We start from the raw sequence: 15,555 nt of genomic DNA on the forward strand, positions 1-15,555 counted from the left end.
AACCTCTGGGATTGGATAAAAATCATAGACACATGCTTCTTTTACATAGGTGGGCACAGGATAGTTAACAGGTGACAATTGACCGGATAACAACAATGAGGGAATTTGTGGTTTCTTCCCAGGTACTACTTGTGCCCTGAGGGGTCCAGAAAAAGGGAAGTTACAAGTTAACCTGACATTCCACAGGTATGTTATCTTAGATGCAAAAAGACAGTAGGATCAGTAAAGATTAAAGTCAGGGAAGATTCTGGCCTAGGGCGTGCCTACCCACTATAAGCTGCTTTTTAATTAAAGGTTTTAATTTCAGACCATCCTTAGTGGTTACTTTACATCTCTTGAGTTTGCAAAGTCACTCACTGTGCAAGCCTTTCCTGAGTTAAGTTAGCATGTGGCCCTTTTTTGTCCACAACAGCCTTTAGACAGCTGAGTCTGGGTTTAACTCTCTCTGAATGACCAGGCTCTCTGCCTGCATTTTAGTAGCAGAGGAACTCCTGCTGGCCTTACTGTTTTCCGTTTTGAATTTATAATTGCTTACCTCTTGTTAAATAATTTGAGAGCAGATTTCTTGAGAGTGGAGTTAGTTTCAAATCTTCATTGAGAACCTGTGATCTAAAAATGGGGCCCTGTTAGGGGCAGAAATAAATATTGGGGACTAGTTATAGTTATAAGAAATATTAATCATGCTCTGTTAACTGTGATTGCTTTGTTCTGATTAAAGAAAGCACATTCTAACCTGGCTGGGAGTTTTATGCCCCTGGGACCTGGAAGTCAACCTTTGACCTGGGAGTCAGCCTTGGAATGCAGTCTATTATCATATGGAAAGATTAATAACCTTGTTTCCCAAACAGTGGAGTCCCTGCCCTGTATTGCCTGTAACCGTTATACCCATTCTTATTCTTTTTGCCTACTTTCTCATGTAATCTTTGTCTTACCTAATCTAAGCAGCTGGCTTATTGGGGGGTTGGGGGTACCAAGCAAATTTTCTTGGATGACCTGAGGCTCTCCCATAGTGCCAGCATTAATGGAATATGATTCAGCCCAGTTTCTGCTTAATTGGCTCAAGTAGTGACAGGCGGCCTGTACCCATTGGTTGTCCAGTTTCAGCCCTACTACTTTTGTGATATCTGAGCCCTTTCTCATTATTAGGCTATAATTCATAAACTTTTTTCTGGATATATTAGCCTATAGTTGCATTGAGTCTTATGTTTATGTGATTCTGTTTTCTGCATCATGAGCTAGGTTGAAAAAGTCATCTGATGCTGATATCTTGAGGGTCTGGTTTCTTGTGTGATGAAGTCTGATGAAAAAAGACAAGGGTACTGACTACTGATATTTTTAAAATCTAGGCATTAAGATTTTGGGATTTCCTTATCTGTCACATGCACCAAGCTTTGGACCTCAAACCTTCCTTCATAGTAAACATTAGTATTTTTTTTATATAAACTTTGTATCATCCTTGTATATCAAAGTACAGTATATGTAACTTCTGCCTGTTGGTTAGATATTCCTGGGCAAAGATGTGGATAGCATTCTCTTTTATTGACTTGCTCTAGTTTCTGAAATAGGAAGTTGGCCTTGGAAAACTCCAGGGGCAGTTGATGTCATGTCTAACTTAGCATTGTTATCAGGGTGCTACTTCTACCAGCTGTAGAGCCACCATAGGAGCAGTGAGTAGAAGATTGCTCTGTCAGTTAAAGTGACACTTGCAGGATCCCTCATCTCTCTAGAGAAGAAGTCTTGTGTTGTTGAAAGAAGTCTTGTGTTGTTTGACTCTGAATGGCCACCTTGGCAGCTTTGCTATCTACTTATTGGTGGGCTCCTTGGAATTTATCTTCTGTTTTGTCTGTATAGAGAAGGTAGGTCTAGGGAGGCTATGAAGAATGTGTGATAAACACATTTTTAATTCTAGTCTTTAAGATGAAGAAAGTAGTTACTAAAAGAAGTGTACACTTTTAGCCACCTTCTCTTCCCGGGAGAGCAGTGAGCTCACTGCCTTGAGGTATTAATGATTTTCAGATCTAAATCAATAAGATTGCCAGTTCTGTCCTGAGAATAGAGAGCATTTGTTTGAAAATTGCTTGCACTTACTACAAGCAATTAGCACTTACTACAAGCAATTAATAGCTCAAAGCTTTAAGTTCCATCTATCTGTTCCCAAATTGCTATCTCTAGCTCACACCTCTCCACTGAACTCCTGACTTATGTCCAACCACTTACTTTGTTTCCACTTGAATATTAATAAGCATCACATACTTCTTATGTCCAAACTAAACTGATATTCTTATTCAAAGTTGCCCCTCTCTATCTTCTCCATTTCAGTACATAACTCCCATCTTTCCATTTCATCAGACTATAAATCTGGCAGTTTTCCCTCAGTCCTTCCTTTATCCCATACCCCTTATCCCTCCCATCACAAAATGCTTCTGGCTCTGTATTTAGAGCCAATCAGTCTCACCACCTGCACTATCACAACTCGAGTCTACTAAGTCAATATGTCATCTCTCTTCTTGAATTATTGCCATAGTCCACTAACTGGTCTTGCCACTTCTATGGTTCTCAGCTTGGAGAGCCTCTTAAAGTTTTAGCTGGATCATGTTTCTCTTCTACTGAAAACCTTCCACTTGCTTCCTATCTCATTCAGAGTCTTTATCATGGAATATAATGTCCCCTGCCTGTTGTTACCTTTTCTGTTATCATCTACTGCTACTCTTCCACTGTCATCTCCAGCAGTGCTGAAAGCTGATGACCTGGTTGAACTCCTACATCAACATTTATTAAAATGTTCTATTATTGAAGGTAGGGGAGGGTGGGGGTAAAGGGGAGAGATCAACCAAAGGACTTGTATGCATGCATATAAGCCTAACCAGTGGACACAGACAACAGGGGGTGAGGGCATGTGTGTGTGTGTGTGTGTGGTGGGGGGGGGGGGGGGAGTAATGGGGGGATGAGGACAAATATGTAATACCTTAATCAATAAAGAAATTAAAATGCAAAAAAGTAAATAATTATTGGAAATAAAAAAAATGTTCTATTATTTTATGTTAACAATTACTCATCTATCCAGCCCTTTGTATTCAGCATGTCTCTATCAAAATAAACCTATGTTTCTATGAAAATTGAAGCTTTTGTTTTTGTGGGGCCCACATAAACTTAAACCTTGTTTATTTGGCCCGTGTTAGCCTTTGAGTTTGACAGGCTTGTCCTACATGGCCAATTCTACCTCTCCTCAGAGCTTTGCCCTTACTGTTCCCTCTACCTGCACTGTTCTTTCTCCTGGTATTTACAGGGAATTTCTCTCTTATCTCCCACTAGTCTTTGCAGCACCTTCTCATTGAGCTCATCCTGACCACTCATTTTAAAATTACAATTCTCCTTTATCCTCTGTCCCAAGGAGGTAAGTTCTGTGAGGGTAGGAAATTTTTTCAGTTTTGTTCATTGCTACATCCCCACTGTTCAGAGGAAGATCTGAAACATTTTTGGTGCACAGAACATATTTGTGGAGTAAATAAAGTAGATGTAGTATATTCTTGGCAAACTTTGAATTTTCAAAAATCAAGTACAATTCTTAAATCTTGTAGTACACATCCAGATTCAGTTTCTCAATATATGTTTTAGTTTGCCTCAAAAACTATGAAAACATTGGTGTGCATTTACTCAACCATCTTTAAATCTTAATTTATATGTCAAATAAAAGTTCAGTAACATTTTAAATATTGCTATAGAGATAGATCACTTAGAAATTAAGTAGCTATAAGAACAAGTTTGGGCCTGGCTGGTGTGGTTCAGTGGTTGAACCAGGAGGTAACAGTTCAATTCCCGGACATGCTTGGGTTGTGGGCTTGATCCCCAGTAGGGGACATGCAGGAGGCAGCCAATCAATGATTCTCTCTCATCATTGATGTTTCTCTCTCCCTCTCCCTTCCTCTGAAATCAATAAAAATGTATTTTTAAAAAGTTTGGGCTTAGAAGATAAATTACTGTCTGTTAGAGCAGTGACTTAAAAACACCATAACATTTTTTTTTTTTTTGCTTTAATTTTTCCAAGTCATTGATAATAATTTCTAAGTACAGGGGAGGCCGGGGAAAGGTCAATGGGGAAAAAAAGGAGACATATGTACTACTATTTGTAATACTTTAAACAATAAATTAAAATTAAAAATATAATTTCTAAGTAAATATGAATCTTGAAGCAGATTGTCAAAAGGTTAAATTCTGTTTATGGGCATTTAATAGTGTGCCTTTATATGTGGGAGGAAGAGGGCAGAATGCAGTGTGAAGAGAGAAAATTTATTGAGATGGAAAAAGACTTTCATTATGTCTCAAACAAATGTAAACAATACTAGAAAGTATGAGATCTAGAAAATTGATGTTTGGAATAAAACCATGGAAATAATATATCGACATATTACTATGTAGTTGGACTTCTAAATTCTTAAAGAAAAGTAAGAGAAAGAACAGAAGGAAATGCTGTTGAAATGTAGGTACCAGTGTAGTAAGTCATCTGCATGAATAAGAGAGCAGATGGTATATGCCTGAGCCTTGATGGGTGATGCTTTATAAAAAAATCAATTTCCCTAAGTGTCTGGGAAGTATATGAGTACTAATGTATGGAACAAATGATGGACAATTTGGCTTTTAAACACTTATAGTAAAGTGATATCTTGGGCACATTTTCACTAAAGAACTGAGCAAACTAGATACCAGACAATTGCACAACGTACACTCCACTGTTTCACTTAAGCCTTACCACAACAAAAAGAACTTCATAGGTACTTGACATTGGCTCAAGATTCAGACAGAGTGACTCCTATCTGCAGTCACAAATTAGAAGTCTTTAACTTCTATAATCAAATCTCCACTTATGTCTAGGTGATATAATCTATACTGATAAAATGGTAATATGCTAATTAGGGCGGACGTCTTCTGGACGTCCTTCTGGACAAAGTCACAGTGGCTGCGAGGGCCGAGGCTCAGGCAGCCATGGGCGGCTGTGAAAGGGCTGAGGCACAGCTGTGAAGGGCCCACGCTCAGGCCAGCAGTGGCAGCAGCAGCAGGGTAATGGGGGCGGTGCCTTCTCCTGATCGCCAGGTTGCCTCCCACAGAGGGAGGCCAGACTGCAGCTTAGGCTGAGGGCTGAGGTGGTTAGGGTCGATCAGGCTGGCAGGGGGGCAAGGCAGGGGTGATCAGGCTGGCAGGGGGCAAGTTAGGGGTGATCAGGCCAGCAGGTAGAGGCAGTTAGGGACAATCAGGCAGGCAGGCAAGCAGGCGAGTGGTTAGGAACCAGAGGTCCTGGAGCGAGAGGGATATCCAACTGCTGGTTTAGGCCTGATCCCACAGGGGATATCCTAAACTGGCAGTTGGACATCCCCCGAGGGGTCCTAGATTGGAGAGGGTGCAGGCTGGGCTGAGGGATCCCCCTCCCATGCACGAATTTCGTGCACCGGGCCTCTAGTAGTTATATAAAAGGCAGAATGATTTGGATACCCAGAAATCTAGTAAGTATAGGTTTTCCTTTTAATCTGTCATGGCCTCTCAAACTGCTGTATACAGAAGAGTTATTATACAAAGATGTGTACAAAATCCATGTTCATTCTATTTGTAGAATTATTTAAGAGATTTTCTAGGATTATTCTGTTTCCTTGCTCTGTGCTTTTATGAGCTTATACTAATAGCAAAGTTAATGATTTTTTTTTTGTAATGAAAATTTGTCTTTACTCTCTTCCATATCTATATGTACTGCATATACTTATATATACTGTTAACCAAAGAAGAGGTTCAAGCTGTAAGAAAGAACAAAAGGCATTTATATGAGCAAAAGGATTGCTGGAGATGCAAATTCAGTTAGCAACCCAAAATGCTCTCTGAATAGAACAAAGAAAGGATTTATAAAGGCAAAACCACAGAATGTAATTAAAATGAAGGATTGCTTGCTAGCTTAACAGGATTGATTAGTTCCAATATGCAAAGTTATTCTCATGCCATTTTCTTTTCTTCATTATCAATACTATATATACATTATGTCTAAATATATTTATCTTGTAAATATGTTTATATATATAAAACATCCTTATGTTCTTATGTTTTTCTGAACTATTCTTAATGTAAGTTCTGTATATCATGGCACTTACTACTCAGTACTCCAGCATTCATCTCCTAAGAACAAAGGCACTCTCCTACATAACCAGGATTTCAAACCATAACCAACTCCCCAATTGTCTTTCGTAGCTTTTCTTTTTTTTTTTTTAAATTTTTTATTCGGGATTCAGTTTTGGCTTGTGCCTTGCAATTGATGTTCATGTCTCTTAATGCTTTTTTAAGTTTGAAGAGTATCCATACCACTTTTCCTTCTTTTTGTTTTTGTTTTGCATTTTATCACATTGATTTCTCTGAAGAGTCCATGATAGCTGTCTTGTAGAATGTCCCATGTATTGTGTTTGTCTGATTGTTTCTTTATGACTAAATTTAGATTAAACATTGTTGGTAAGGGTATATCATAATCGATAATTGATATCACGTACTTCTTACTGTGTTACATCAGAAGGCACGTAATGTCAGCTTGTTTCAATGTTGGTGATACTGTTTGATTATTTGGTATAAGTGGCAGTTGAGGCAGGGTAGTAAGAAGCTAGGAAGTTCCTGGGCATGGGAATGGGGAAGCTGAAACAAAATTAAACAATTTGAACAACCTACAGTGAGCTAGTAATTTGCAAGAACTTATCTGCTCTAACCAAGGATACTTGAGAGCAAATAGTTTATACCTCTCCTCCCTAACCAGAGAATACATAGCTTAAAATCACCCTGGTCAGGGAGATAGAGGACAGAGACCCAGTTAATGCCATTTGTGCCAGCTAGACCCTAGAACAGAGGAAGCCAGGTGAACAAATAACAAAGTCCGATTAGACCCAAGGTAAAAGTAAAACAGTAAAGCAGACCAACGAATAATCCCAAACTCCCCTATATGCTCAATTTGATGCATCAACATATTAGAAAGTATCTGGAAAGCTGATGAATATTCTACTGAAACCCTCCCCTAAGATTCTCCCCCATAGAAGAAAGATAAAAACCCTCAAGACAAAGACCCAGGCCAGGCTTGCTCTAGAGCAGTGGTTCTCAACCTTTCTAATGCCGTGACCCTTTAACACAGTTCCTCATGTTGTGGTGACCCCCAACCATAAAATTATTTTCGTTGCTACTTCATAACTGTAATTTTGCTACTGTTATGAATCGTAATATAAATATCTGTGTTTTCCGATGGTCTTAGGTGACCCTGCTAGCGATTCTCAACCTGTGGGTCGCAACCCACAGGTTGAGAACTGCTGCTGTAGAGCTTAAGACCATCGGAAAACACAGATATTTGCATTACGATTCATTAACAGTAGCAAAATTACAGTTATGAAGTAGCAACGAAAATAAGTTTATGGTTGGGGGTCACCACAACATGAGGAACTGTATTAAAGGATTGCGGCATTAGAAAGGTTGAGAACCACTGCTCTAGAACATGCCCATGCCCCTTCAGGAGCATGAACTTTTTACTTCCTCCTAAACTCTAAGAGTCCCCACAAGGCTTGTAACCCAAGGAGCAGCAGGCAGTGGCAGCTGGTCTCAGGCTTACCGCCTCATCCTGTCTCCAACTTTCCAGGGAGCTAACAACAGCCCTGCCTTGCTCACTTCTTTCCTGTAACATTTCCAGGGAGTCAAAGCAGAATACCACCTAGGTTCTCTCCTGTTGCTTCTATCCTAAGCCCTTCCTTTTTTCACTGTCCCCAGCGTTAATAAATGTACTCTCACACTCACCTGGACTTGAGTTGTGAAATCTTCCCTACAAGAAGTCAAGAACCCACACACTACCGACCTGCCTGAGGCAGACCCACTCTGGGCCCAGTCCTGGTCCAGTAGTCCAGTAACAAAGGTACATTATCCCTTAATAAAATTAAATAATCGGAGGGATAATACTTTGAGACTATAAAGATTCTATTTCCTAACAAACTTTTAATAATTTTTAGCATTTACTAAAAATTTTTGCCTAGCCTTGGCCGGGTGGCTCATTTGGTTGGAGCATCATTCTGTTCACCAAAAGTTGCAGGTTCAATCCGTGTGGGAGGCAACCGATCAATTGATGTTTCTCTCACATCAATGTTTCTCTCTCCCTCCCTTTTTCTCCCTCTAAAAATCCATAAAAACATATCCTTAGATGAGGATTAAATATATATATATGTCTAAATTAGTTACTTCAACTAGGGTTACAAACTTTTGTTTTTTCTAATTTTATTATTTCTTCTATCTTTTCTATTGGACTTTTTTTTTTTTCTGTAAAGAAGAGCTTCTACTCCATCTCTCCTTTATACAGTACTAGAGGCCTGGTGCATGAAACTTGTGTACAGGGAGAGTCCCTAGGCCTGGCCAGTGATCAGGGCCAATTGGGGCCTTCCAGCTGCTGGCCGGGGCCTTCCTTCGTTCCATGCCAGCCCCTGTGCACTTCGTTCCAGTGCACATCCTAGCAAGCGATTGAACTCCCGGTCTCCCATCAAACTCCCAAGGGGACACTTTGCAGATTAGCCTTTTATACATATAGATAAGCACTACATTAAGCACCGGCTCTCCGACTTCCCCTGAGGGGTCCCGAATTGCGAGAGGGCGCAAGCCAGGCCGAGGGACCCCACCGGTGCACGACTGGGGCCAGGGAGGGACCGCGGGAGGGCTCTAGGGCATGACCGGCCCATCTCGCTCAGTCCCAATCAGCTGGACCCCAGCAACAAGCTAACCTAACGGTCAGAGCACCTGCCCCTTGGTGGTCAGTGCACATCATAGCAAGCAGTTGAGCGGCCTTAGCATGTCTTTAGCATATTACGCTTTGATTGGTTGAACGGCCGGCCAGTCAACCAGACACTTAGCATATTAGGCTTTTATTATATAGGATTACTGTGGACTTGTGGAACTTCTAATTTTTCTAAATATAAATTCTAAAAATTACTCATTTTCATGTTCGAATTGTTTCACATGGGCTAGCAGGAACTCCTGAAGACAAGCCTATACAATTTTTTTTCAGATGATGTGGCTTTTGTGTCTTCTCTAAGAAATCTTTGCTTGCAAAAAGGTTGTAAAACTATGTTCCTACATTATCTTACTTTTTGCATGGTGTGAGTTAGGGTTTAAAGTTGTTTTGCTTTTTTTCAATTTTGTTATCTGGTTGACCCATCATCATTTGTTGAAAACAAACTTTCTTTTCATCATTGGATTCTTTTGACATCTTTGTTAGAAGTCCAATGATCATATTAGTGCTGGCCTAATTCTAGGCTCTCCATTATGTTCCATTAACCTATTTGTTGATCATTATGTTAGTTTCACATTGTTTTTATTACTGAAGCTTTATAGAAAGTTATTAGTGTGAGTTCCAATTTTGCTTTTTTTCAAGATTTTTTTGGCTGTTTACATTTCTTTACATTTCTATATACATTTTAGAATTGCCTTGTCAAGTCTACAAAAGCCTTGATTGATTATGATTGGGATTGAGTTGAGTCTGTAGATCAACTCAGAATTTGGGGAGAATTGAAATATTAACAATATGAATTCTTCATATCTATAACCCTAGTATATCTCTCCATTTATTTTCATCTTTTATTTCTCTAAACTGTGTTTTGAAGTTTTCAGTGTTAGGACTTAGCGTATTTTTGTTAAATTTATTCCTTAGTGTGTTATATATTTTGTTATATTAAATGCCTCCCCCCCTTTGTCTCTAGTTTTCCCCCACTCCCCATATGAAGCTCAGAATAAAGAAACTGGTAAATAGGTGAATCACAATATCCTAAGTGAGCTGTTGGTTTCTTTAGGGAAAATGTAGAGCAAAAATAATCTTATGCAGCGTAAGAGGAGTCATTATGTAGGTCTGTGTACACCAAGCATGTCAAACTCATGGCCCACAAGCCGCATGTGGTCCACAACGAATATTTTTGTGGCCCAGCCAATATAACAGTATGTAAGAAACATTTTAATAAAAATTTCATAACTTAATTTTTATAATATCTTGTTATACATAATCTATATATGTAAAAGGCTAAGTGACTGACTGTCCGTCCGTCCGACCATCCAACCAGCTGGTACATATGATGCACACTGGCAATTTAAAAATAAACCTTGACTCGCGCATGCGTAATATATATAAAGCTCTCACTGGCACCAATCACGTGTGTGTTTCGATCTGTCATTGTCAGTTGTGAATTTGGTTGTTTTTGTTGATATTTCTATTATAGAGAAAGGGTGAATAGCGATATTAAAATATTTCTTCGAATTAATTTCCTTTCAATGTGCACAAATCCATGCACCGGACCACTAGTCATTAATAACGAACTACAACGTTTGCTAACGACTGATTACTGTAATCATGTTGCATTCATTTCCCTTACACACAAGCACACCATTTCTTTCCACTAATACTAGCAGTGAATATTTTAGCAGCTGATTGCCACGTCATTAGTCTTGTACTGACTTGTTTGGTGTATGCAACAGGAAATATTTTGCTTTTGGAGAACAAAAACAATAGGCTTATTAAATAGATTATTAATTATTAGTTAATTAATAAATTATGCTTATTAATTTGTGCAGTTGTTCAGTATCTGGTAATTAATGTTCAAGAAAAAATACTAATTTTTATTAAAATGTTCTATTATTTTATGTTAACAATTACTCATTTATTTTAGCCCTTTGTATTCAGCATGTCTTCTTTCGAAATAAACCTACGTTTCTATGAAAATTGAAGCTTTTGTTTTTTTTGCAGCCCACATAAACTTAAACCTTCTTTATTTGGCCCATGTTAGCCTTTGAGTTTGACATGCTTGGCGAACACTGTTCTCTGATAGGTATGGAAGAAAGAGTAGGAGGAATCAAAAGTTTCCCTAAGAAAGTGACCTTTGCGTTAAGGCTGATAGGAAGAGTAAGAGCCATAGAGGTAAGGAGAGTAGCACTCCATATAGAGAGAAAAATAGAAACAGAGGTTCCAGAGAATGTGATTTTTTTTTTTTAAAGGAAACTGCTTGTGATTTTTAGCATGGTGAAGTGGTGCTGGAGAAGTAGATAAAATTAGGTCATGTGCTAGATTAGGCAAGATTAAGGAGTTTGTGGTCTGTTGAAGGTCTCAGTAAACTGTTGTCAACATAAGCATTCAAACCTGCAGAGAATTTTTATGAGTTTATTTGAGCCAAACTGTGGACATTGGATTGAGAAAATTGTTCCAGAGAACGGCAGTTTTGCATCATATTCTATACATTACAATCAAAAGAGAAAACGTAAGTGGGCAACATGAAGTCCATTGGTAATAGATTAGGCAGATTAGAGAAAGCAGAGCAGGGGGTGGGGTTAGGTGGGAATTCTGGGATTGGATAAAAAGTAAAATGTAGACACATGCTTCTTTTACATAGGTAGGTACAGTATAGTTGACAGTCAACAATTAACTCAATAACAATAAGAGAATTTGTGGTCTCTGTCTTGGTGCATTGGTTGTGCCGTGAGGGTCTGGTAAAAGGGAAGTTACCCTGACATTCCAAAGTAATGTTATCATAGATGCAAAAAGACAATAGACAGGCTGAATTAAGGTAAAAATGAACTTTTGTCAGGGCATATTCTAGCCTAGGACATGACTACCTGCTATACACTGCTTTTAGTTAAAAGGTTTTAATTTCAGACCATCCTATGTGATTCCTTTAGATCTCTGAGTTTGTAAGTCCACCATGTAGGCCTTTCCCGAGCTTGTCAGGGTTAATACATGGCCCCATTTGGTCCACACTATTTAATAAATGATCTTCTAAATATAATTTTTGTTTTTATTTTCACATGGGAAAGATGTCCTCATTTAGGAAGCTACCAGTACAGAGGGGTAGAATTTTTCTCCAGTTTTAGTAGTGTGGAATAAAAGAGAAGAAAGTCTTCAACTGTAAGTACTGTTGAAGTGGCCTTCAGATAAGCCAGCATAAGACCATCAGTACCTAAACTGTAGTGTGTCACTAGAGCAACCTGTGGAAAATAAGAATGAATTACAAGTTTAAGAGCATGCAAATTAATATTTGTCAATCAGCCTAATCTGAATAACTCTCAGTCTTACCCTGGTCCCCTTTGAGAAGCTGATAAAAACAGTAGTCCCTCTTTCTAGAAAAAAGATGCAGATAATAAAATAAACGTTTTAGGCTTTGCTAACCATATGGTCTCCGTTGCAGTAATTTATCTGTGCCATGTTCATGTGAAAGCATCCATAGGCAATAAGAGTGGATCTGGTGGCGTTCTAATACAACGTCGATGTTCAAAACCAGGCAGCGGGCCATATTTAACCTGCAGGCTCTAGTTTGTCAACCTGTGATTTAGAACATTGATAGCTGTGCTAGGTTGGAATATTAATCAACAACTATTCTCTTACCTACTCTTCCTCTTTGGGTGGAGTATACATCCCAGCTCTACTGCCTTTAGGTTTGGCCTTGAAATATACTTTGGCCGATAGAATGTGAGTAGACATGATGTATATACAGAGATGTTAAGTGTGTTTACATGTTCTAGCTATTCTAATGTGCTCTTGCCAATTGCTGTGAAAAGAACATGCCTTCTCCCACCCACCCCCCTGGCCCCCCAAAAAAGAACATGCTTGACCAAGGAGGACGACAGACAGGAAGAAGACCTAGACCCACCCACCCGAGTTCTCTAAGCACAGCGTGTAGCAGAGTTGGCCAGCTGAGCCCAAACTGGATCAGCCGAAGTTAGGGCAGCCTGCAGACCTCTGAACTTGAGAATAAATGTAGATTGTTTTAAGCCATTGAATTTGGGGATAGTTTGTTAATACAGCATAATTATAGAAATAGCTGGCTAGTATACTACAGTAGAGGATAGATAAAACAACTAAATGAATCTCGTTTTCATAGACCAAAAAACAAAAGAGGATTCTCAATCTCCTCACACAAATTTGAGAAAAAGATAAGGGGATGTTTTTCTTTGTTTTATAATTCTTGACCCCACTCCTCATCCCCCATGCTTTCTCCCTGGTTGGAATAAATCTTGAATTGTAAATTAAGCCAACACCAGAGAGGATCTCAGTACTAAGAACTGAATATTTAATACTTCTTAAATTATATCTAGGAAAAGATCCCAGTTCTTCCTCAGAAATGAACAGTTGTAGTCGCCTCAGTTCAGCAGAGAATTTTGAGATCCTGCTCTGTGCTAGACTCTGTGTTACATCTGGTTGATAACATTTATTCAGTCAACATTTGTTTTGTCCCTGCTGTGTGCTGTGTACTGTGGTAATTCCTGGGGACACAGGGAGCATTTTAGGGAAGTCTTCCTGAAGGAACTGGCACTTGAACTAAATCCTCTGAAGGACATGGTTAGGATGAAGTCCCACAGTTGTAGACTAGAAAGAGGCTTTAGGAAGTATCCTCTTTACACATTAAATGAAGCTTTCTCTCACTTAAGATTTCTCTTTGTCCCAGAAAGAGATCAATCTGATGGGAGTCAAGCTGCTTAGAGCAATCTGTGCTTTGGGTAACTTTATTATTAACTAGAGGCTCCGTGCATGAAATTCGTGCACGGGTGTGTGTGTGTGTGTGTGTGTGTGTGTGTGTGTGTGTGTGTGTGTGTTCCTCAGCCCAGTCTGCACCCTCTCCAATCTGGGACCCCTCGAGGGATGTCCGATTGCCTGGGATCGGGCCTAAACGGGCAGTCGGACATCCCTCAAGTGGTCCCAGATCCAGGACTGCTGGCTCCCAACCGATCGCCTGGCTGCCTGCCTGATTGCCCCTAACTGCTTCTGCCTACCAGCCTGATCACCTCCTAACCACTCTCCTGCCAGCCTGATCAACGCCTAACTGCTCCCCTGCCGGCCCCATTGCCCCTAACTGCCCTCCCCTGTCAGCCTGGTCACCCCTAACTGCCCTCCCCTGCCAGCCTGGTCACCCCTAACTGTCCTCACCTGCAGGCCTGGTCACCCCTAACTGCCCTCCCCTACTGGCCCAGTAACCCCTAACTGCCCTCCCCTGCAGGCCTGGTCACCCCCAACTGTCCTCCCCTGCAGGCCTGGTCACCCCCAACTGCTCTCTCCTGCAGGCCTGGTCACCCCCAACTGCCCTCCCCTGCAGGCCTGGTTGCCCCCAACTGCCCTCCCCTGCAGGCCTGGTCACACCTAACTACTCTCCCCAGCTGGTCTGGTTCCCCCAACTGCCCTCCCCTGTAGGCCTGGTCCCCCCAACTGCCCTCCCCTGCTGACCTGGTCACCCCTAACTGCCCTCCTCTTCTGGCCCGGTCACCCCTAACTGCCCTCCCCTGTAGGCATGGTTGCCCACAACTGCCCTCCCCTGTTGGCCATTTTGTGGAGGCCATCTTGTGTCAACATGGGGGCAGCCATCTTTGACCACATGGGGGCGACCATCTTGTGTGTTGGAGTGATGGTCAATTTGCATATTACTCTTTTATTAGATAGGAAGCTATGCAAGTATCTATAAATACTAGCTAAGTAGTAGTTATATGCAGACATGTTAAAATTATATAATAATTCTAATTTCCTAAGACAGGTGTACATCATTGTATGATGTCAGTTTATAGTTTGAAGTGGCCTCAGATTCCTAGAGTTAGTGATTTATTTTTATTTTTATTTTTTATAATTCATGAGAAGTGGGCTTAGGGAAAGGAGGAATGAATGAGACTAAGAAAATGATCTAATTACTTTGGGAATGATTTTGTTGAATTTTCTGTACATTTTAATGGCTTTAAGAATTTAAATAGATAATTAGACTGGCTTAAAAATTATATATATATTGCTTTTTCTTAATGTAGCATGTGTTGTTGCAGAAATACGTCTATTTTCATCCAGGTTCAGTTTTAGAGACAGCTCAGCCATCTTTTCCATTCTGAAATCTATATTTCGTCACAGAAGGCATATTGGTTACATTCATTTTTACTTATTGTTTCAGAATTAACTTTTAAAAGTCTGACAGATAAATCTAGTATTTTGCAAGCTTTGTTTTAAGAGCAAATGTTCTAGGGAATATTGGTATTCCTTCTACTAGGATGGTATTGATCTCATTGAGACAGATATTGTGTAGATATAATTTCAATTTATACTTTCTTTTACAAAACACTGAAGTGGACTTCTGTTGAGTTTTTCAAAGTACTTTGCTGATTTGCTGACTCTCAGGAGGCAAATTGAATGACCAAAATGCTGTTATCTACTGTTGCCCAGATGGGTTAAAAAGAGAGAAAGAGCTTCATAAAGTCCTAGGAAATCTGTCCAGGATGCTAACAAAATTACATTTGAATTTTAGTTCCTTCTGTTGTAAAATATAATATGTGCAAAATAAGAAAATTTTAAATATGGAAAAAGTCATGGACATAGATAATGGGGTAGTGAGGGCCTGGGGCAGGGGGATGAGGGTGAGCTGGAGGGGGCCAATGGGGGGAAAATGGAGACATATGTAATATTTTCAACAATAAAGAATTGTTTTAAAAATATGGAAAAAGTAAAAGGAGGAGAAAATATAATCTTATCAATCAGATATAATCAGTATTAACATATGATATATTTCATAGGTA

At 39.8% G+C, this 15,555-nt stretch overlaps 1 protein-coding gene across 3 annotated transcripts in view; it reads left to right on the forward strand.

The window, feature by feature from the left end:
• Positions 1 to 15,555, forward strand: part of STARD3NL (STARD3 N-terminal like) — a 38,381-nt gene that overhangs the window by 5,904 nt on the left and 16,922 nt on the right. Inside the window, exon 2 of one of the 3 annotated variants that reach the window (XM_054726519.1) lies at positions 123 to 186. The exons of 1 other annotated variant lie outside the window; for it this stretch is intronic. The gene's annotated coding sequence lies outside the window, so the exon portion shown is untranslated. Of the gene's footprint in view, positions 1 to 122; positions 187 to 1,295; positions 1,317 to 15,555 lie in introns of those variants that run through there. One more of the 3 variants, XM_054726520.1, reaches the window with a different exon arrangement.

Source organism: Eptesicus fuscus, chromosome 14, assembly GCF_027574615.1.
Source record: "Eptesicus fuscus isolate TK198812 chromosome 14, DD_ASM_mEF_20220401, whole genome shotgun sequence".
Lineage (NCBI taxonomy): Eukaryota > Metazoa > Chordata > Mammalia > Chiroptera > Vespertilionidae > Eptesicus > Eptesicus fuscus.